This window comes from Crocuta crocuta, unplaced genomic scaffold (genome assembly GCF_008692635.1).
Source record: "Crocuta crocuta isolate KB4526 unplaced genomic scaffold, BGI_CrCroc_1.0 scaffold113, whole genome shotgun sequence".
NCBI classification, from domain to species: domain Eukaryota; kingdom Metazoa; phylum Chordata; class Mammalia; order Carnivora; family Hyaenidae; genus Crocuta; species Crocuta crocuta.
The window spans coordinates 4,254,375-4,276,159 of NW_027530368.1; the positions used below are offsets into that span (position 1 = coordinate 4,254,375).

At 42.5% G+C, this 21,785-nt stretch overlaps 2 pseudogenes; both read right to left on the reverse strand.

Moving 5' to 3' along the window:
• Positions 1 to 577: 577 nt before the first annotated feature.
• Positions 578 to 1,260, reverse strand: LOC144233513 (high mobility group protein B1 pseudogene; annotated as a pseudogene).
• Positions 1,261 to 4,128: 2,868 nt separating this feature from the next.
• The window catches only part of LOC144233514 (large ribosomal subunit protein eL32 pseudogene), a 19,235-nt pseudogene continuing 1,578 nt past the window's right edge, over positions 4,129 to 21,785 (reverse strand).

Here is a 21,785-nt window from a genome sequence, read left to right on the forward strand (position 1 = left end):
TTAGAAGCATTCAGAATGTCAACAAAACGGCTACAACTTTTTTTTTTTTTTTGCAGTTACAGAGTGGTATTCAGTTAATACAACAACAATTTTTTCATATTTATTTTTGAGAGAGAGAGCATGAGCGGGGGAGGGCAGAGAGAAAAGGAGACACAGAATCTGAAGCAGGCTCCAGGCTCTGAGGAGTCAGCACAGAATCCAACTCAGGGCTCAAACCCATGAACCACAAGATCATGACCTGAGGTGAGGTCAGACATTTAACTGACTGAACCACTCACGTGTCCCAAGAACAAAAATTGTTTTGTATAAGCTGAGTCAGAGACAACTGAAGAGGAACCAGCTACCATTGCCATATATAACGAATTTGTGTTATGCACCAACAAGAACCTGCTTTAAATTTCCATGCCAGTTTACAACCCCCATATTGACCAGGCAAGGTTAACCGCTATTGAAGATACCACCAGGATAGGGCTACCTGAAGACACATTTGGTAGTGTGTTGACTATAAAAAAAAAAAAAAAAGACACTGTACAGTTTAAAAACAAATATTACACAGTCTTACATTTCAATTTTTTCTTTAAAAGGAGTGAGTTGTGTATGGGAAGCAGGGAGTATTAAATGCTTTATAGGCCAGAAAAAAAAAACTGCTAGGAGGAACTTGTTTATCTTCATCTTCTTCATCTTTCTCCTCCTCTTATCTTCTTGTATTCTATCTTTTTCTTGCTTTTTTCAGCCTTGACAACACCCTCTTTTGCTGTGTCAGGCTCTCCTTTGGCTCAGTATGCAGCGATTGCCTTTTTATATTTTTCCTTCAGCCTAGCAGCCTTCTTTCCATAAGGATGTGTGTCATCTGCGGCAGCAATGTTCCACACCTCTCCAGCTTCTTTGCGGCATCACCAATGGATAGGCCAGGATGTTCTCCTTTGATTTTTGGGTGGTACTTAGAACAAAACAAGTAAGAGGCCAAAGTAGGCCTCTTACGTGCATTGGGATCCTTGAACTTCTTTTTTGTTTCCCCTCTAGGTGGGGATATAAGTTTTCATTTACTCTTTTGTAACGAGCTTTGTCTGCCTTCAGCAGGTCTTCACATTTTCCTTTCTTTTGAGCACCTGGGCTTCCCCCTCTCTGAGCACTCCTTAGAAAACCCTGAGTTCACTGAGCATCTAGTTGATTCTTCTTGTGCTCCTCTCTGCATATTTGCACAAAGAATGCCTGTGATGACATTTTGCCACTGGGCTTCTTAGGATCTCCTTTGCCCATGTTTAATTATTTTCCTCAGTGTGGCAGAGTTGCCCAGTGCCCATCTGACTCTCAGTTGCCCCAGTGCTGCCTCTATGGAGCTCAGGGTACTACAGTGCTGTCCAGGACCTTTCTTTCTAAATGTCAACTTCTCCCTTTTTTAATGTCAAGATGCTATTTGGTTTCAAAGGAAAGAGAAAGAATATAAATTCTTTACAAGAATCTTAAATGTGATAGAGGAGATGGGTGGGGCTGAGCCAGGCCTCCACCCATGTTGATCCTTAATCCTCATCCTGGACACAGGGACAAATTTACAGTGATTTCAACTTTATTACAATTACAGTGTCACAAAGTATATTAGTTTCCTAGGGCTGCCTTATCAAAGTACTACAAACTGGATGGCTTACAACTGTAGATGTATTCATTCATAGTTCTGGAGGGTAGGCATCTGGAATCAAGGTGTCCGTGGGGCCATGCTCCCTTTAGAGGCTCTAAAAGAAGAATCCTTCCTCACCCATTCCTGCCTTCTGGTGGTTATCAGCAGCTTTCAGCCACATCACTCCAGTCTGTCTCCATCATCACATAGGCTTCTCCTCTGTGCCTGTGTGTCCTCTGTGTCTCGTTATACCCAAGTCTCCCTCTCCTTATAAGGACCCCCATCATTGGAATTAGGGCCCATCCTAATCGACTATGAATTATTCTTAATTTTCTACAAATACCCTATTGCTAAATAAGGTCACATTTACAGGTTCCAGGGAGACATGAATTTCAGGGAAATAACTATTCAACCAGGTATGCAAAGTTACAATGATTTTATGTTTTTACTTTTGCTAAGAATTTATACTTGTATTGCTCTAGGAAGGCATGTTTTTTCTTAGTCCAGGAGAGAGAGAGAAATGCACCGGAATCACTGCTTTCCAAAGTGTATCAGTAGAACACTATTCTCAAGAAATGTAACATGAAATAAAAGTTTCCATGGTCAGGAGAATTTGAGGACACTGTATTCTAACCCCCTCTTGAAGCATCATCAGGTTTCTAGGATAGAAAATCTTGAGAAAGGTCCTGTAACAAGCACCTGTGTTTATCCTTCCAATTCCAAAGTGATATTGGACAGGAAACACTTCTGTCTGTATGTCTATATTGACTAAGGGTTGCTTCCACTTCACGAAACAGAAACCCAACCACAGTAGCTTAGTCCGATAGAGATTTATTCCCTCACCTAGAAAGTTCAGAAGTCAGTCTGGGATTGACACAGTGGCTCATTATGGCACCAGTATACTAGGCTCCTTCTATCTCTCTGATCTGGCATACTCAGTAAGTGGAATTCTTTCTCTTGAAAGTTTGCAAACCAGATACACTCCATTTCTGATTTCTCAGCTACCTTCTATTAAGAGAGGAGGAGGAAGTGGTGAGGGAGAAGGAGTGGCATTTCTATCAGGAAATCAGACTTTCCAAAAAATTCCCAGCAGGTTTATACTTGCACATTATTGACTAGGACTGTATCATATGGTTGCTTCTAACTTCAGGGAAGGCTAAGAAATGTAGATTTGGGGTTTTTTTAAGTTTATTTATTTTTGAGAGAGAGAAGGAGAGCGAGTGGAAAGGGCAGAGGGAGATGGAGAGAATCCCAAATAGGCTCCACACTGGCAGCTCAGAGCCTGATGTGAGGCTCAAACTCACGAAACATGAGATCCTGACCTGAGCCGAAACCAAGAGTTGGCCACTTAACTGACTGAACCACCCAGGTGCCCCAGAAATGCAGGGTTTTTTTGGGCACATTGTATGTTGGACAAAATTGGGATTCTGTTAGGAAGGGAGAAAGGGAGGTGATATTGTCTAGGCAGCTGGCTAGGACTGCTACATACACAATTTCCTATGGCATTTGTGACCCAGAGATCACCCTTGTTAAAAATGTGTCCACATGATAGATTGTTTTCTGTAGGGTTCCAGGGTTTTTTCACCGGCCTCCAGGTTTAATCCTAGCAAAAATTTTAGCTCAGTTCAACCAAAGAAGTTTGAAGTGCTCGTACTTTTATGGCTCCGTTGCTACCCTAAGTGCCTTTTAAATCATTTAATGGCTTAGTATGTGCTTGCATTCCTAAGCTAATTTCCTCTTCTTTAATGTGCTCTAATGGTATTTGGAGCTTCCCTCCCTATGACCCCAAATCCTTTAAATATATAGCTGCCACATTTAGAGTAATACACTTGGAATGCATTGTGGAAGCATCGCTGTTTCTTCTGGTCAACATTTAAAGCAGTGAAAAGACAGGTTCCTACCTTCTCAGAGGCCATGGATGCTGCCTTATGACTTAGGAGACCTGGTCAATGCCAGAGTCCTCAATGATCACTGTTGTGGTCACATACTCTAATAACCAGGGGCTCTAAAATGCATTCCTCCATTCCCAGGTAGGAACTGCAAAGAAGAGCCTATTATAGGAGAAGGAGCCAAAGGGGTCTCATTCCCTCTTTGGTTCTCCCCTTTCATTTTGTGTGACCAGGGAAGGCACACAGGCCAGGGGAAAGGAAGCTTGTTAGTGCAGCATAACCTTAGCCTGAAGAATACAGCAGACAGTAATATCAGAGAGAAAGATACAGAGACGTAGATTACAAAATGAGTTTCCTTTTGATCTCTGTTTGAATCTGTGATGTTTTTAAAAAAAATGCTTATTTACTTATTTTGAGAGAGAGAGAGAGTGAGTGAGCAGGAGAGGGGCAGAGAGAAAGGGAGAGAGAGAATCCCAAACAGGTTCCATACTGTTAGCACAGAGCCTGATGTGGGGCTCGAGCCCATAAACTGTGAGATCATGAACTGAGCTGAAATCAAGAGTCAGATGCTTAACCAACTGAGCCACCCAGGCACCCCAAATATGTGACACTTCTAATCTACCTCTAGAGATAGGTGAGGAGGAGGAAAGGACCTACAGAATAAGGCAAGCAGGTCATCCAACCTGAGAATAGGAAAGTTCTTTGCAAGTGAGTCCCTAGTGACCTGGGGAAAACAGCCCTAGAAACTGGGCTATTCTCCATTCTCTGCTATGTATACAAGGTCTTTCCTTCATTCTGGGTGCAAGTAATCAACTTGGGATATCAAAACACCTGTTTTTCCTTTCAGCAAAAACATGTCAAGATTTCTTAAAAACCATTAAAATGTTATGCCATTATATGTTTCTTTTTTTTAAGTTTTAAAAAACATTTTAATTTATTTTTGAGAGAGAGAGACAGAGCGCAAGTGGGAGAGGGGCAGAGAGAGAGGGAGATGCAGAATCCGAAGCAGGCTCCAGGCTCTGAGCTGTCAGCACAGAGCCCAATGTGGGGCTCAAACCTAACAACTGTGAGATCATGACCTGAACTGAAGTCAGACACTTAGTCACCTGAGCCCCCCAGGTGTCACACCATTATACATTTCTAAGAAGACACAGGTTCCACTGGCCTCATATCCAAAAGCAGCAGCTGAAAGAAACAAATGCCCCTGCATGATTTTGGTAGTTGACATACTATACAGAAAACATTTTTTTTCCAATTTGTAATCCTCCTGAGTGCAAGGGAAGCAATTTGTTTATCATAGAATGGTGTTTCAGAAAGGACACTCTGAAAATTGGGTTCCCAAGCCACTGACCCACAGTTATTGTCCCTAGAACACAAAATGCTGTATAGAAGGTTTAAGGAGAAGGGTAATAATGTAGCGGACGCCAGGATGAGTTCCTCTTGTCTGAGTGACTATGCATGGTGGGTAGCACGTGCCCTACAGCGTCGGATTGTATCTCAAGATTTGGTTTCCTTGTTTGAATCCCTAGTTGAACTCTTCATTCTGGAGTGTGGGAACCATTTGCTAAACCTTTTTTTCCTAGTATTATGGTTTTATTAACACAAATACAACATGCACATAAGCTGTCTATCTGTTTCTTTTCTTTGCTGAGCAGCCTGGCATTGGGATTGGTGATCCTGATGGCCAGTTGGGCTGTTCTTTCCACAAGGGTTTTGCGGTTCTTGGAGGAGACATTGTGAAATCCCTGCACAGTAAGATTTGTTGCACATCAGCAGCACTTCAGTCTCCTTGACGTTGCGGACCCAGAACTTTTGGAAGCCACTGGGCAGCATGTGCTCTGTTTTCTTGTTGCTCCCGTAACCAATGCTGGGCCTCAAGATCTGGCCCTTGAATCTTCTGCTCACACTATTGTCAATGCCTCTGGGTTTCCGCCAGTCGTGCTTAATTTTGATATATCAGTCTGACTGGTGCCGGATGAATTTCTTGGTCCTCATTTTAACGATCTTGGCCTTCACCAGAGGTCTGAGGGCGGCCGTGATGCCGGGTAGGAGATGGCTGCCCCCTCCATAGGCAATTCTGAGGAAGCACCATCTGCTAAACCTTTGCCGTCTCCAGCACTTAGCCTAAAAGCTGCAAGATGAGTAAGGACACCAGGAAAGAAAGAATGCCCCAGTAAATCCAACCAGAAACATTTGCCCCAGCAGAAATGTTCAGCACAGATGCCAGTCCAGTAGCTGAAGGCTGTGTACTGATGGGAAGCCTGACCACTAAGGGCACGGTTGCTGTTTCACAGGTGGGTATGGATGAAACCCGGAACTGTGGGGTTATAGGGGCATCTCAGAGGCCTCAGTGCTCAGTGAGTAGCCTAGGGTGACACAGCTAGTAAACTACCAAATAAAGACCTTGACTCCAGGTGTTTGGACTCCCAGTCCAGCGATTTCCCATCTCGCCCCAGTCTGCGGGCTGGCAGAGTGGGACTGCCTGACTTAGAATCCCGATTGTCCTCACTTACTAGCTCTGTGACGGAGGACACATCTTTTCACCTCTGTTGCTCGGTTTGCTCATCCTGGTGGGGCTTCCTTCATTAGGATCATTGTGAGGATGAAAGGAATGATTGCATGGGGTTAGTGCCTGGCCCCATGGATGGCTCCCTGGTGTTAGCAGCTGCCGGCTCTACTACTATCAATGCTTCTTATATTTGCATCTTCTTTAAAGCCCCAGAACCAGAAGGCAGCTGAGTTGTATTCTAGGAAACTGAAATTGAAGAGAACCACCAGAGAGACTCACCATGATAAATAGTTCCACTACCCGCTGACAAGTGTCATAGGGCTCGGAGGAGAGGCCTGTTAATTCTGCTCAAGGGATCAGAGAAAACTTCACAAAGGGGCTGACATTTGAGCTGGGCCTTACAAAGCAAGTTGGAATATTCCTGCTTGATTTGATTCTTTCTTGAAAGAATCCTTTCGAGCACAGAAACTCTTTTTTTATGTATTGGGTGCTATTTTATATGTGATCATCACTGTTGCAGGCTCCCTAGCTCATTGTTACTTGAATTCTTTCAAGGGAATATTTATTATTTACAGCTTTTCCTCACAATTTGTATAACCTGTAGATTTAAAAAACAGATTTGCTTCACAATGAATTTAGATTAAATTAGTCCTTGTTTTGGCAGTAATCTACATAGAGAGGTATTTATGCAATATATACAGTTAATTTGTTTCTGTATATATTGGCCACAGATGCTGGGCTCAATTTATCTTCTCTCTGCAGGGTCTTTTGTTGTCCTTGAATACCCATCTCACATATGTCCCTGAGTGTGTGCAACTGATTAATCATAAAAATGATGACATTCCTTGGAGTAATTGGACATTATATAAAAAGCATCTGCTGTGCTTTCTCAAGAGGGAGGGCCAGGCAATCTCCCAGTCAGCACAGACAGCTGCTCTTCCTGGGAGTGGGGGGTGTATTTGGAGGCCATAGTCTGGCAATGGATGGGGACCTCAGCACATGGCATTTCCCTGCCTTGTGCTGAGATGTTAGAAATGCTGCAGGGATGTGCCCTGTGCCTCAGGGGGAGACCAGCCCCGTTTATGTCTAAGCACCACTTCTGTACTCTGAAGACCTCCCCACAACATATACTTGCTCCATCTCTGGTTCTGTACTTTGTGGCACTGTATGGAAAAGAGGTGTGGGAATAAGAAACAAAACAAAGCAAAACAAAACCGAAACCTATAGTCAACAGGGTAGGGACACTTTAACAGTTCACCTTGAACTCAGGTTCAGTTCTTCTAACTGATCCAAAACTTAAAAAAAGAGAACCAGAGGGCATATGCAGGTCTCCATGAAGTCCTGTTTGATTTTTTTTTTTTTTTTTTTGTCTCCTAAACATTCCCAAACCTATGCGCTTTTTGCTGTCTCCCCAAGCCCAGAGTCCAAGCCTCATCATCCCCATCACCCCATCTGGACATCTGCAGTGCCTCTAACTAGTCTCCCCACCCCACTTGTGCCCGCCCCCTCAGCTCTGTTGTTCACATCGTTCTCCTCCCTGCTTTTTTGTTTACTCTTATTCTTCCTTGTAGTGTCAGCTCAAATGTCATTTCTGCTGGGAAGCTGTCGCAGATCTGCTTTACTAGGTGGCTAAATCCTCAACTATACGTATTCCTGGCATGGTGGTGTCTCTGCTAAATAGCAGTGATCACAGGTACATGTACAATGTGTCTGCATTTCTGGTCAGTGCCCATTTCTTGTATCAAACTGTGATTTCTATGTTTGCTAGGATGTTGCCTGGCTTTGCTCACCAGCCTACCTTCTACATAGCATTTGCTAAATGGTTTTTTCCTCTGTTGAATCTCTGGCAACATCTAACAACAGCGTTCATTTTTTCCCCCAAGTGTTCAATTTGGATGGAGTTGATTGAACAAGTGACTCAGCCAATTTAAATCTTTAGTGTTTGATAGAAAATTCTTGTCAGTGTGCTTTTAATACTACAAAATATCCAACAACACTTAAATTTTGCTTTAGCTGTTACTTCTATCAGACATTTACACAGAGTTTTAAAATAGTCAAATACATGCTGTTTGGAATGTTAAGTCCAAATGCTTTCACTGTCAACACTGGAGCCCAAATGCTTTTTATTGTCAGCAATGCTTTCATTGCTTACCTGTAAACATGTAATATTGTGAACTAAATTGCCAAATGAAGCTCATTTGATTTATTAAAAATATCAACAAGATATGCAAGCTAGGGTACCTTTGTTATGTTTCAGAGGTATCTGGTAAATGTCTTGTCAGAAAAATAAACTTGGAATAATTTCTTGCTTCATTTGAAATATTTATACCAGCACCTTGCCTTGAAACAGGCAACAAACTTTAAAAAAATTTTTTTTAATGTTTATTTTTGAGAAAGAGAAAGAGCATGAACAGGAGAGAGGCAGAGAGAGAGGGAGACAGAATCTGAAGCAGGCTCTGGGCTCTGAGCTATCAGCACAGAGCCCAGCGTGAGGCTTGAACTCATGAACTATGAGATCACGACCTGAGCCAAAGTCAGACACTTAACCGACTGAGACACCCAGATGCCCCACAGGCAATAAACTTTGTAATGAAAAACTAATATTTTGGAATTCACTCTCAAAATATTACAAGGAATTCTGAGAAGGGAGTGTTTAAAGGAATACCTTAATTTGTTTGGCACATTAAAACCTTGATTTGAAAGGTATTGCCTCCTTCCTAATAGCTTGTGCTTATCTTTGCCACACACAAGGATGGCTTTAAATAAGCTACAACCATGCTTTTGGGAGGTCTCTACTACTGGGTTTTTAAAACCAGGTTTATTTTTAAATAAATTATTTAAAATAAAGTCCAAATTTTACAAACTTATTTGAGATTTTACATACCTATTGAGAAGACAAAACATTTTCTTCTTGTATTAATGTTAAGGGTTTCAAAGCATGCATTCCCCCTTATAAATTACCTGGGTGATTGTCATGTCCAAGAAGCAGCATAAAGAGAACCACAAATTCCTGCATTTCTATCAGCGAGACTGAACATTTCCTATAGAGCAGAAGTTCTTTATTTTATTTTATTTTTTTAAAATGTTTTATTTATTTCTGAGAGAGAGAGAGAGCGAGAGCGAGGGTGAGTAGGGGAGGGTCAGAGAAAGGGGGAGACACAGAATCCGAAACAGGTTCCAGGCTCCGAGCTGGCTGTCAGCACAGAGCCCGACGCGGGGCTCGAACCCACGAACCGTGAGATCATGACCTGAGCCGAAGTCGGACGCTTAACCGACTGAGCCACCCAGGTGCCCCAGAAGTTCTTTATTTTTTAATATTTTATTTTTATTTTTGACAGAGAGATAGAGACAGCATGAGCAGGGGAGGATCAGAGAGAGAGGGAGGCACAGAATCTGAAACAGGCTCCAGGCTCTGAGCTAGCTGTCAGCACAGAGCCTGACATGGGGCTCGAACCCACAAACCGCGAGATCATGACCTGAGCCGAAGTCGGACGCTCAACCGACTGAGCCACCCAGGCGCCCCGAGCAGAAGTTCTTTATACTCACATGTATCTCATGGTAATCCAGCTCCTGGAGAAACAGGGAGTCTGATTAAAAAAAATATGACCAGATTATATTTTGCATATATTCTTTTGTGAGTCATACATTACAATGTACATATTACATAATTGCACACGTACATTACTGTATAGGGCAATACATATAGCTCTTTTCATTCTAGCCATTGAGATGTTTAAAGATAATTTTCACTTTAACTAATTTTGGCCATATTAATGGACTTGGGAACCTAATCCATCATAAGATGTGATTTGCAGTGATAATTTTGACCTACTTAGCTAAGACATTACATACATAGTCTTAGATTCTTGGGAGGACTGTGCTATCTGACAGCAGCAGTATATTTTTGAAGTAGGCTTCTCACTTAATGCATATATGACAAGGTCCATAGCATAAGATTTAATAAGTTAGAAGAGAGCGTGTGTTTTTCCCTCCTGGGCAATGTTAAACATGCACTGTCAAATGTAAATATTACATAACTTAAAAAAAATCACAATGTATGTTTTATGCTGAGTGTAGCCACGAACCTCATTTTTAGGCTCATTAGATACATGTTCTATGGCAGAGACTCTAAAGCTATTTTGCCAAGGTCTGATACAAAGCACATCAAGAACTTGAAAGGGTTTTGTTGTCCTAGAAGATGCGTTCCAAAGATAGATAATAGCTACTGTATTTTCATTTGTCTTTGAGTTTTGTGGCCTTCCTCCTGTTTGCCTCTCTGTTGTTCTGTAGCCAAAAAGAATTGAAGGATCAGTTGGTACTGGCTGACTCTAACTTGATGTTTCACTTTGAACTTGATCAATTTAGTCACAAGTATCTCATATTTTCTTTAAAAATTCTCTCTCTTCAGCCGCAGACCGTTTCTCTTTTTTACCAGTAACTATTCTACTTCCCCCAAAAGAAAGAGTATAAATAAAGTTAGACAAGAACACCCAACACTTAGTTTTGCTATGTCAAGGACTAGATCCAAGTAGAGTGGAGCTTCTCAAGGTGTCTTACTGGGCCCATTGCATGCATTTGTTGGTGACGAACTTGATGGTACGTTTTCATGTGAACAGACATGAACAGGCTTTACAGCTCAGAAATAGGACTTTCCTGTACCAGGACATGTTTTAGGCAGTTCTCAAATCTGCAGCAGGAAAAGAAGAATTAGTACAAGGTATTGGAAGTCTCAGACATTTATGTTAGGGATATTAAAGGCATGTCTTATTATAGTCTTTCAAATAGAACAGATGGAATCAGATGCTTATAGAATGCTTGATGCATTTCTTTAGAACCTTCAGTGTTCTCAGGATAGTTTGAAAACTTATACAGACCAACATCTTCATTTTAATTGCTGATTGGAAATGTGTCAAAATTGATTAACTGATTTGCCTGTGAGTCCACAACTGGCTGGGGTATGTGGTGGAGGAGCTGGGATTATGATCCTGACTTCCTGACTCCAGGGTGGTCAGACTGGTCTGAACTGAGAGAAGGAGAAGAGAGAAAGGAAAGTGGGAGAGAAAGGAAAGTGGGAGAGAAAGCTAGTGAATGCCAAAGGAGGACCATAAGTGGTGATTGCCTCGTCAGAGCTGCAACTGATGGTTAGATTTTTGTAATAGATTTCTTTTAGAGCATTTTTGGGTTTACAGCAAAACTAAGCAAAAGCTACAGAGGTTTCCCATATGCCTCCTGCCCCCATACCTGCTGAGCCTCCCCCAGTATTAATACCCCCTACAAGAATGTTACATGTGTTATAATTGATGAGCCTACACTAACACATCATTATTACCCAAAGTCCATAGTTTGTATTAGGGTAGTTTCTTACCAGTTAGATTTTAAGTAAGGGCTCAAGCTGGAGTTGGGGCTTGACCTGGCCCTGTAGAAGAGGGAAGGCCTTGATCATCACCACCTACAGAGGTTTAACACATACCTATTATATCACCCCCTGGGGTCAGCTTGTTCCCCTGGTGGACTGTGGCTCCCTCTCACCTCTCCAATAACCAGTGACACTTTGTGATCCAGTCCTAGTGTGAGGCAACCATCCAGATCCAGGCAGTGTGATATGTGGTGATGCAGCATGAACAGTCATGAAGAGATGTATCTGTTGTTTGCCTCCCCACAACTGTAGAATTGGGTTGTTCTCTATGGTGAGAATTGTGCTTCTTGTAGGCTCATTATGCATGGAGCTCGTTGAAAATATGATTCTCCCTGGACATTGCCAAATTAAATGCTAACATTCAACACAAACAGGCAGGCATTTTTCCGAAACAAGGCCATTGCTGAGAAACACCACCTATTCCTCCCTCCCCTTGGTACCCCCTCAGCCCCATTGGCTGGGCTGGCTTTGCTCTTGTCCTCATAGATTTTTGTTTTCTCCCTGTAAACAGATATGTTCCCATTCCCAATTTTTTTTGTGTTAACTACGTAATTGAGTTGCTAAGAATATGTCTTTCTTTATAACCAGCTCTTGGATTAATGATTTCATTATTTTTATGATCTTAATTCCCTTCTCCTTTCCTTAAGCTTATTTTGTCTAACTTTTAAAGTTGAATGCTTATTTTATTTTCATTCTTTTTTTTTTTTTTAAGTTTATTTCTTTACTTTGAGGACAGAGTGGAGGCACAGAAAGAAAGGGAGAGAGAATCCCAAGCAGGCTCCATGCTGTCAGCACAGAGACTGACGTGGAGCTGAATCTCATGAACCATGAGATCCTGACCTGGGCTGAAATCAAAAGTCAGACGCTTAACCATCTGAGCCTCCTAGGTGCTCCTTCATTTTTGTTAATAAAAACACTAAAAGCTGTAACTTTGTTTCTAAATGTGGCTCTGGCTGCAGCTACTAGTTGTTGATATATAGTGTCCTTTTTGTCATTTTAAAAAAAAATATGCAATTGCAGTTTAGATTTCCTTTGTGAACAGATGTTATTTAGGGGAGAGTTTTAAGATTTCAAGGTTTGCAGGGTGTTTTTGTTGTTAAAAATGTATTTCCTAGTTTTAAAGTTTTGTGGTCAGAGGATATGTCTTTCTCAATTTTTAGTTTATTGGAGGTTCCTTTGTGTCCTGATTTGTAGATTTTTATAAATGTTCCATCTGTGTGTAATCCAAATCTAAGACCTTCCACCCATTTTTGATATGCAGTTTACCTCTCTTTTAATATGCAGTGTTGCGGACGAAATGACACAAAGGACAAGACACACACAAAAGACAGACACAGACACAACTCCGGCCGGAGGAACAATTCTACGCAAGCCCCTCTTGCGGTTTATTTTATACCCCGGTAACTGGATACAAACTGAAATCTACAAGATGCATTCCTTTACCAATTAAGGGCAAGTAGCCAAACACATTTCAAGGACAGGGGGGAGCAAAGGGAGGAAGCGACCACAACATGTTTACTAAGAGGCCTGCTCACAATTCCAGCCTTCTCCTTACTTCTAAGGAGGGCATGTTCCCTCGTTTGCGAGCGGACCATTAAACTTGGATATTGTGTGCAGGCCTCCTGGCAGAGCACCCTGTTTGCAGGCATGCTTTGCCCAGGCAGGGAGCCCCGTGTGCAGGCACATCCCCGCGTCCCTAACCACGCTTTCTTGTGGTCACTGTCGGGCTCCCACAATGCAATCAAAATGGCTCATATTTCTATTCCGCAAACTGTGAGAAGGCCCTCACCTTTCACAGATTACCCAAGACATTTTGGGTGGAGGGGCTTGCATTCTTAGTCTACCTCTTAGTCTATATTATTGGTGCTTCTGATGGTGGCCTCATTCAGATTATTTGTTATGACAGGCCTGTTACACTGCAGTGTCAAGCCCTTCCATGACCATAGTGACTGAACACAACAGAAATTTATCTCTTGCTCCTCCTGTGTGTCTATTGAGCTTTGGGGGGGGGCACCTGTCTCATGTCTCCCACACAGGCTGATGAAGTTGTCACCATCTGGAAATTGCTGGTGGTTGTAGCTGGAGAATGGGTTCTAAAATGCTTCTTCCCAGATGAACTTCTGCTCATATTGCATTGATCGCAGAAAGACCTAGGCAGTGCTGAGCTGGAAGAGGGTGGGAAATTACCATCCCCTTCTGTACCTGGAAATGGAGGGGAAACAGATACTGGTGAACAAGAGTGTCCATCATACTTGACAGCTTGCCTCCCAGAGGATCTGCCCTCTTTGTTAATACATTTGCCCCCACTAAACACTGTCCTTTCTCTGTTATTCTCCCAAAGCACCACTAACACAAGGCTCTTCTGCACGTCAGACTTCTAATCAAAGAATTAGGCATAGAGAAGGTATTTATAGTGTAGGGCCAGAAACCACTTTTAAATTCAATTCAGCACCTTGAAATATATTGGCCGTTCTCCATCTCAGGGAATTTTTCAGTGTCTGTTTCTTTCTGTAGGCCCCTGTTCTTTGCCATGTTCTTGTCCCAGTGCCCCTGCGTCTTCTTGAATCTCCCATCTTTCCCCATTTGCTGTTGGAACACTACTTCTGATTTTTTTGGTTACTCTTTCTGCAGGGCAGTTTATCCCTCTGTTTATCTTCTTCCACATCAAGGTTGATGAGAGTTGGCAAATAAAAGCCACTTGTTTCCTTTACCCACAATATTTCTGACATGAAATATCAGAATGTAGTTTTTCCCCCCCCACACCAACTCCATAATACCAGCAGGGCATCCTATAATTCAATTCAATTCTGACACTACGGAGCTGGGCTTACCATCTGATCCAAAAGGTTAAGGGCTCAGTCCCACAAGACTGCACCCACTTCAGATGCCAGTCGCAAGCCTGGGCCTCTGCTTACTTCTGACTGATTGTCTGTAAATCAGGGGTTCTCCCAACCCTTCTTTGTATTTAATAATTTGCTAGAACAGCTCACAGAACTTAGAGAATTACTAGGGCGCCTGGGTGGCTCAGTTGGTTAAGCGTCCGTCTTCAGCTCAGGTCATGATCTCATGGCTTGTGGGTTGGAGCCCCTCATCAGACTCTGTGCTGACAGCTCAGAGCCTGGAGCCTGCTTTGGATTCTGTGTCTCCCTCTCTCTGATCCTTTTCCCTACTAGTACTTTGTCTCTCTCTGTCTTTCAAAAATAAATAAATGTTTAAAAAATTAAAAAATAAAACTTAGGGAATTACTTATGTCCCTGCTTTATTACCCTTTATTACATAAAGGATATGATAAAGGATACAGATGAACAGTCAGATGAGGAGGTACATAGAGTGAGGTATAGAAGGGTCTTAAGTATAGGAGTTTCCATGTGGAGCTGGGGCAACCTACCTTCCTAGCATGTGGATGCATTTACCAACCTGGAAACTCTCCAAATCCTGTAGGGACTTTTATGGAGGGCTCATCACAAAGACATTGTCAATTAATTCAATCTCCAGCTCCTCTCCCTGCCCTGGAAGATGGGAGATAGGACTGAAAGTTTTAAGCTTCTAATCATGCCTTGGTCTTTCTGGTGACTAGCCCCCATCCTGAAGCCCACCAAGAGTCACTTCATTAGAACACAAAATGCTCCTATAATGCAGGAAATTCCAAGGGATTTAAGAGCTCTGTGTAGATGTGCCTATCATTCCTATCAGTCATAAAGTTACAAGGATTTTAGGAGCTGTCTGTCAGGAACCTGGGTCAACCATCAAAAAAATTTCTTAGACTCAAATAATAAAAAACAAAACACAAAACCCCACTGTCCCCCTCAGGATAAATGATGCTTCTCTTAGAATGAAGAAATGTTTTGCTGGATTGTTTGTTTTAAGAGGTATTTTGCCCTGTTCTTGGTGCTTGCAGTGAAATTGCTTTCTATAATGTTAATTTGCACTATACGTTTTGTCACCCAAACCTATTGGTTTCTGAATTTGTATTGTGAGAATGTGGGTATTGAGGTATACAATCTAATCTACTTATTCAAGCTTTATTACCCTCCCCACTTTTTTAAACCTCTTTAATTTGTTATGAACTGAGAAGCATATTAATGTCATTCATTGCTATTGAGATCCTGTTATTTTCTGACCAATTCTCCAATTGGTTTATATATATGTGTGTGTATATGTGTGTGTGTGTGTGTGTGTGTGTGTATACATATATGCACACACATATATACAGTCCAATACTATGTTATTTGATGCATAATCATTCAATATAGTATTTGCATTGTGGGAACTACTCTCTTCAAAGATAAGAGTAATCTTTGCATTATCTAGAGGTTTTTATCTTGAACTTTGCTGGCTTTGATATAAATATTGCAACCCATAGTTTGTTTACATTTATTTTTCCTAGATAGCTAATAATTTTTAATCATGTTGAATGACATGTCTATATCTGTGTCTATAGCTGTATATCTTTATATAAGTAGCCTAGAGATGGATTTTATCTGATTCCCACACACATCCTGTTACAGCCACCTTATTTATGTCTTCAAATCCCTGGCTACAACATAGTATTAGAATCCATATCTGTCCCCAGCCATGTTGCTTGACTAACACTGCAGTCCTGGGATAGATATTGCATGAGATATGCTCATAGTGGTGACATGTGTGTGAAACAACTCTAGACTCTCAAGGAACAACTTCCACATCATAGTGGGAAGATTGCTAAATTTTCTGGAGGGTTCAGAGCCAGGAGGCAGGCAGTAGGGAAGGAATAAGATATCACCTTCTATATGATGAGCTTTCTCTCCACCCAGGGACAAAGACAAGTGCCTGTGTCAGTCACTATTTGTGTCTCTCCTTTCAATCTCTTAGGTCTTGTGATGAGTAAATGTTCATCCATTGTCCTGGCTCTGGTCTAATTGTCAGTCTTTGTTTTTAGAGTCTTTATGAGTTCTGATCTGATTTAGTGTGTGAGTCAACACAAGTTTTTAGTGAAAAGTTGGGGGAGAGTGAGTAATGGATCACTAGGTAGACACCATCCTAAATTGGAATTTTTTAATAATACTTGTAATTATCTTTAAAATTCTGGTCATCCATGACCAGATTTCTGTTATCATTTATAAACAAGTCTCCCAAGTTGTGTTTAATTTTCTTTTTAAGTAAACAAGCTACAGAAACAATTGGAGGCCTCTTGGTGCACTGGACTTTGGAATCAGACAAATCCAGAGCTAGTGTTCAGCTCCACCACTTATTAGCTGCATGTTTCTGAGAAACTTTAATGCTCGGGGCCTCAGTTTCCTTTTCTGTAAAATGGGGATAATGATTTCCACTCTGAAGAGTGGTAGTGATGATCATAGGCAATCTGTGGTATGTTTCCCAGGACTTGTTCTCTTTTGGCCTCACCTGGATGTGAGAAGCTGAATCACAGAAGAATTCTTAGGGAGATGGAATCAGAACAGAACTGGGATGAATTCAATATTACAAAACAGTATCAAGCCTGACGTATCCTTTTTATAACAGGGATGGTCCTTCTCTCCTGAATTGTGCCTTTATGAGTATATTGGGTGGACTAATGATCCCACCTCTCTCCAGGCTGCTCTTATTTAAGTATTTTATTTATTCAACTAACTTTCTTTCTTTCTCCCTCCCTCCCTCCTTCCTTTCTTCCTTCTTTCCTTCTTTCCTTCCTGCCTGCCTTCCTTCCTTCCTTTCTCTCTTTCTCTCTTTCTTGTTTGTTTTGAGAATGAGCGAGCAGGGTAGGGACAGAGAGAGAGGGGAGAGAGAATCCTAAGCAGACTCTGCTCTGTCAGCGCAGAGCCCAATGCGGGGCTCAAACTCACAAATGGCAAGATCACATCCTGAGCCAAAATCAAGAGTTGAGCCAAAACTCAACCAGCTGGGCCAGCCAGCTTCCCCTCAACTTTTTTTCTTTTAAATCAAGAGTGGGGAGAAATACATTCTTTACATGCCTAAAGTCAAGAAAGTCTTAATAAGATTTTCTGAACCAGGCAGCTTCTTGAAAGGCATATGACAAGTCCTAGGACATTATTAGCTAGATAAGCTAATTAACTTATCTCAGTACATAGCACTCTTTCTTGTCTTATTTGTTTAGAAATTTCAAATGGATGTGGTGACAGACCTCAGGGGACTGTTATGCTTATACCATGAAACCTGGAGGAGCATTTTGCAAAAATAGTTGAAAATTGTAGGTCAGCATGGTTAAGGAGCTGTCATAAAGTTTTCTGGCTGCTTTGTGGGAGCAAAACCAGTTTAAATTTCGCCACAGTGGGAGGAGTCTTGTATAGAAACCTCAGCTAGTACGTGTTGTTTCTATGAAAAAGTGGTTAACTGGCACTGTATTTCGCATGAACTAGGGTTAACTTGTGCCAATGATTTTTTAGTGTGGCTTGATAATTAGTGTCCCAGGCTCCTGCCCAGCTGGCCACCCTTTAACCCAGCTTTTATCCAACCACTACCCTGGGACACTCATTTATGCCTTCATGCTTGTCTGGTTCTCCTTCCTCCTTATACAGTCTTTAGGGTCATAAGTTATGACCATTTATCTGATGTTTCTCAGCCTTTCTGCTCCCTTGGCAGCTGAAGAAGACTCTGGTTTGTGCACACAGCTACTTCCCTTGCCCTGTTGGACCCTCCTGAGGGGGAAAGGCATGACTACCTATTTAAGCCTGGTCTCCTGGCTTCTGGGGTGGAAAGTAGGGAAAGAGACAGAGCTTGGAAGGAGAGGTGGGCGGGGTAGGAGAAAGGAAAGCTGAAATGAATGAGGTTAAATTTGCATACTAAAGTTGAGGCTGTCAGGGAAGGAGTGAGGGGAAAGAGGGAAGAGGGAGGTAGGACTAAGGCATAGCCACTGGAGCAGCAGAGGAGTTTTGGGCAGTGGGGATGTTGAGGCTTGGGGGAAAAGGCCTGAGGCAGCTATGTATGTGGGTGCAGTGAAGTGGAAAGGAAAAGGGAGATTTTAAAAAGCACTGCTGGAGACTCTCAATTCTTCCTGATGTTTGAGAAATCCAAGCAAAGGATCTGGGATATTTTAAACTTTTTGTTGCATGAACCGTGTCCCCAGGACTGTGCCATCCTCTAGGACTGACCTGGGCGTGCACTGAAGTTTGGTTGTGCTATTACACTGTCAGATGAAAGTCCACTCCTACTGGACAAGGACTCATTTCCTCTTTCAGTTAATCCTTATGTCACTATGCCCTCAGCACTGTGTCCCCTCTTAGGGTTTAATTCAGAGGGTATTCTTTATTCCCCATTTCTGTGTTCTGTCTCTCATTATAGCTTCTCTGTGCTGACAAGAACCATCATTGTCAGTGGGATTACTAATTATAATAAGGCAATGGAATAATTGGGACAGCTGGATAAAGTACCATAGGAAGTTAAATCCCAACTAATACTCTTTGATCTTGAGAAATGAAAATCTTAAAATTCTTTCTCAAGATCACTTCAAAATTTTGAGCACATTCTGTAGGTGATTTCCCAGTATCTAGAAAAAACATTCATTCATTCATGAAAACTTGACAGACCCTCACCAGTCTTCATGTGTGTAAGCAGTTCTTCCAGGGCTGTGCAGGATGGGTCAGAAATAGGTCTGTGGGGCTCTTGGTTTAAAGACTAGATAAAGCATGTGTCAAAAAATGTATAATGCCAGGTAGAGGGTACTCACTTCTGAGGATGTTGGCTCAGGGCGTTCAGAGGATCAAGCACATGTGTTGTTTTCTGGGCAAGACTGTCCTTAACATGTATCACTTCAGGGTCCCTTTAATTTATTCTCTATGCTGGGTTTCCACAGAGCATTTCCCTGAAGATACCAGACCTACTCTCCTGCCCAGAAGGCTGTTCACTCTGTTTGTCTCTGTTTCTTTTCCATCTCAGACTCCCACTTCCTTGGTGGTAATAATATTGGGGTTCCCCCTGTCTCCTTCTCAGACCCCTGTCCTACCCCCAACTCTCCAAATGCTCCCCCCCAACAGGGGAGCACTTACCCAGACCCTTTACCACAAAAGGCTTTTCTGGGCCCCACTTCCTGCCTCAGGTAGAACACCAGGTTTGAACCATTGGTGGATGCCAGTGGGCTGACTCTCCCATTTGGATAAATTTAGGGGGTGAATATTTTGGAGGGAAAAGTGCTGGGCGGCATTGGATCATCAATCCTATTTACTTAAGCTGTTCCCAGTAATGTGAGTCAATTGTCCTCTTCCTTTCTGCATGGATGAACTCATTTCCACCCCATGGATTTGTTCGTGTGGGCTGTGTACCTGCCTACTGGGTTGGTTTGGGCTATTGAAGGAGCCCCCACTCCACTGGCCGGTGCTAGTGATTTTGTGACATGGTCTTCAGTGTCCCCAGTGGGGAAGAGATGGCAGTCGTCATCGAGAAGTGGGCATAAGGCACTGCTGAGGCCAGACTCAGGCTTTCTAATTCTAGAGCTAAGAACAGACTGGTTTCCTTGACAACAGAGATGAAGTCTGCTCATCTGCTCCTGGAAGTGGGCTTTGTGTGTCTGTGGAAAGCACTGGGACTTGGGGACAAGAAAGGAGATCCTTTCTTTATCAGTGCAGCAACCCATTTCTGAAAACTTGCCAACTCTTACTGTATTTTAACAATATTATAAACTTCCCAGGTGGCACATCAACATCAGTTATGTAATCTACACATTGGGAATCCAAACATAGAATTGTTCCTTCCTTTCCACTGCAGTGCTTCTGATTCTTGACGTATTTTACCAGACCTGTAACACCTTTTTGATGTCCAATTTTGAAGTTTTACAATGTCAGTCAAATATGTACTTACGCCAGCACTTTTGACAGCTAAATGAAAAGCATTTTTTCCTTCTTTAGCTAGAAGTGATTTGTGTGGCCAGGCAGCTGGGAGGTAATGAAAATCAGCACTTGACAAGCTGATGTTGGCTCAAAACTGCACTTGTCATATGGCATCCTCAGAAAAGGCTTTGGGATCCAAATCCTTTCCTGATGCAAACCGGAAGATTCAGGCTAAAAGCTGGTCCATTTGCTTTGCCCACCAGGCCTGATTTCAAGGCAGTGGTTTGGTGTTTAATTCGTGCACCACCCATCCTTTCCTATGCATTATTAAAGCCTCCTTTAAAAGCAGCCTACAGATCACAGGGGAGAAGACACGCCGGCAGTGATTTCACGTCTCCTGAAAGAAGCAACATTTGTTGCCAGAAAATGCAGGGAAAAGATCTGCAAAATTGTAGCCTGTGGTAGATCTGATAAAGATGGTCCTTGGAACCAGCAAGTAATTTATTCAAATCTGTCTTGGTTTTTGTGTGTCTGTGTCAGTGCACAGCATTCTCAAATGCCAGGTAATGTAGATGGGAGATTGTGAGCAGGACTTAATGTGCAAAGAGTGACTGATGAGCTGGGCATTAATTAGCAGGGCAAGGCCAGTTCAGACATATGCATGAACAGACAGCTAGGGGGCAGAACCCCATACCTTTTCCATGAGATGTTTTGGTGGCTTTTCCTCTTAGGAAATTCAAAGCACCTGCATGCCTCCCTCCCCCAGTAACCACGGGATGAGCTGTGGCATTCTAAAGCCCTCCAGAACTTCCTTTGTTTCTTTCATCTCCCCCAGGGAAAGACCCTGACACCCCCAGGCAAATAGTGGGCTCCCCTTACTGGAAGCTTCCTGGGCTGAGTTCTTTGTTTAGAGGCAGCCTCCCTGCCCCTGGGACCTTGCCACTATGGATGGCACCAGATCCCCCTCTCCTTCTACACTTCCCACATCTCTCAGGGCCAGCTGAGGATGTTCAGGGAGAGGGAGAGCCCACCTCAGCCCATATGCCACATGGACCAGGCAGAGACACCACTGGAGCCAGTTAAACCAGACTCTCATCAAAAGAGCATCTCTGTACTAGAAAGAACTTCAGAGGCTGCCTTGTCCCGCATTTTATTTTACAGATGTCCAGAAGTCCAGAGACTATGAGGGACTTGCTTTGATCACAGAGCGAATTAAGTAGAGATCTAGGACCAAACCCCAGGTTTGTGAGTCTGTCCGGGGCTCTTTCCTGAGGACACAGCTCCTGGAGTGCCCACTTAGGGCTGTGGTTTCTCTGTATGGTGTATGGTTCAAGTGTCTATCCAAGAATCAGGAAAGCTTTGTTTCACACATATATGATCTCAATTGGTCCAGATATACATTGCATTAAAATGTTTCTGAATCAAACAGAATTTGAAGACTTACTGTGAGCCTCGAATTGTGCGAGGTGCTTCCCTGTGGAGGTGGATTTTTGTAGATGTGCTTTAGGTAGGAGTGTCAACTGGCTGCATCCAGTGCTGTTTTTGATTGGTTGATAAATGGTTTTTGCAAATTATATGCTCTATAGGTCTCATACTGTAT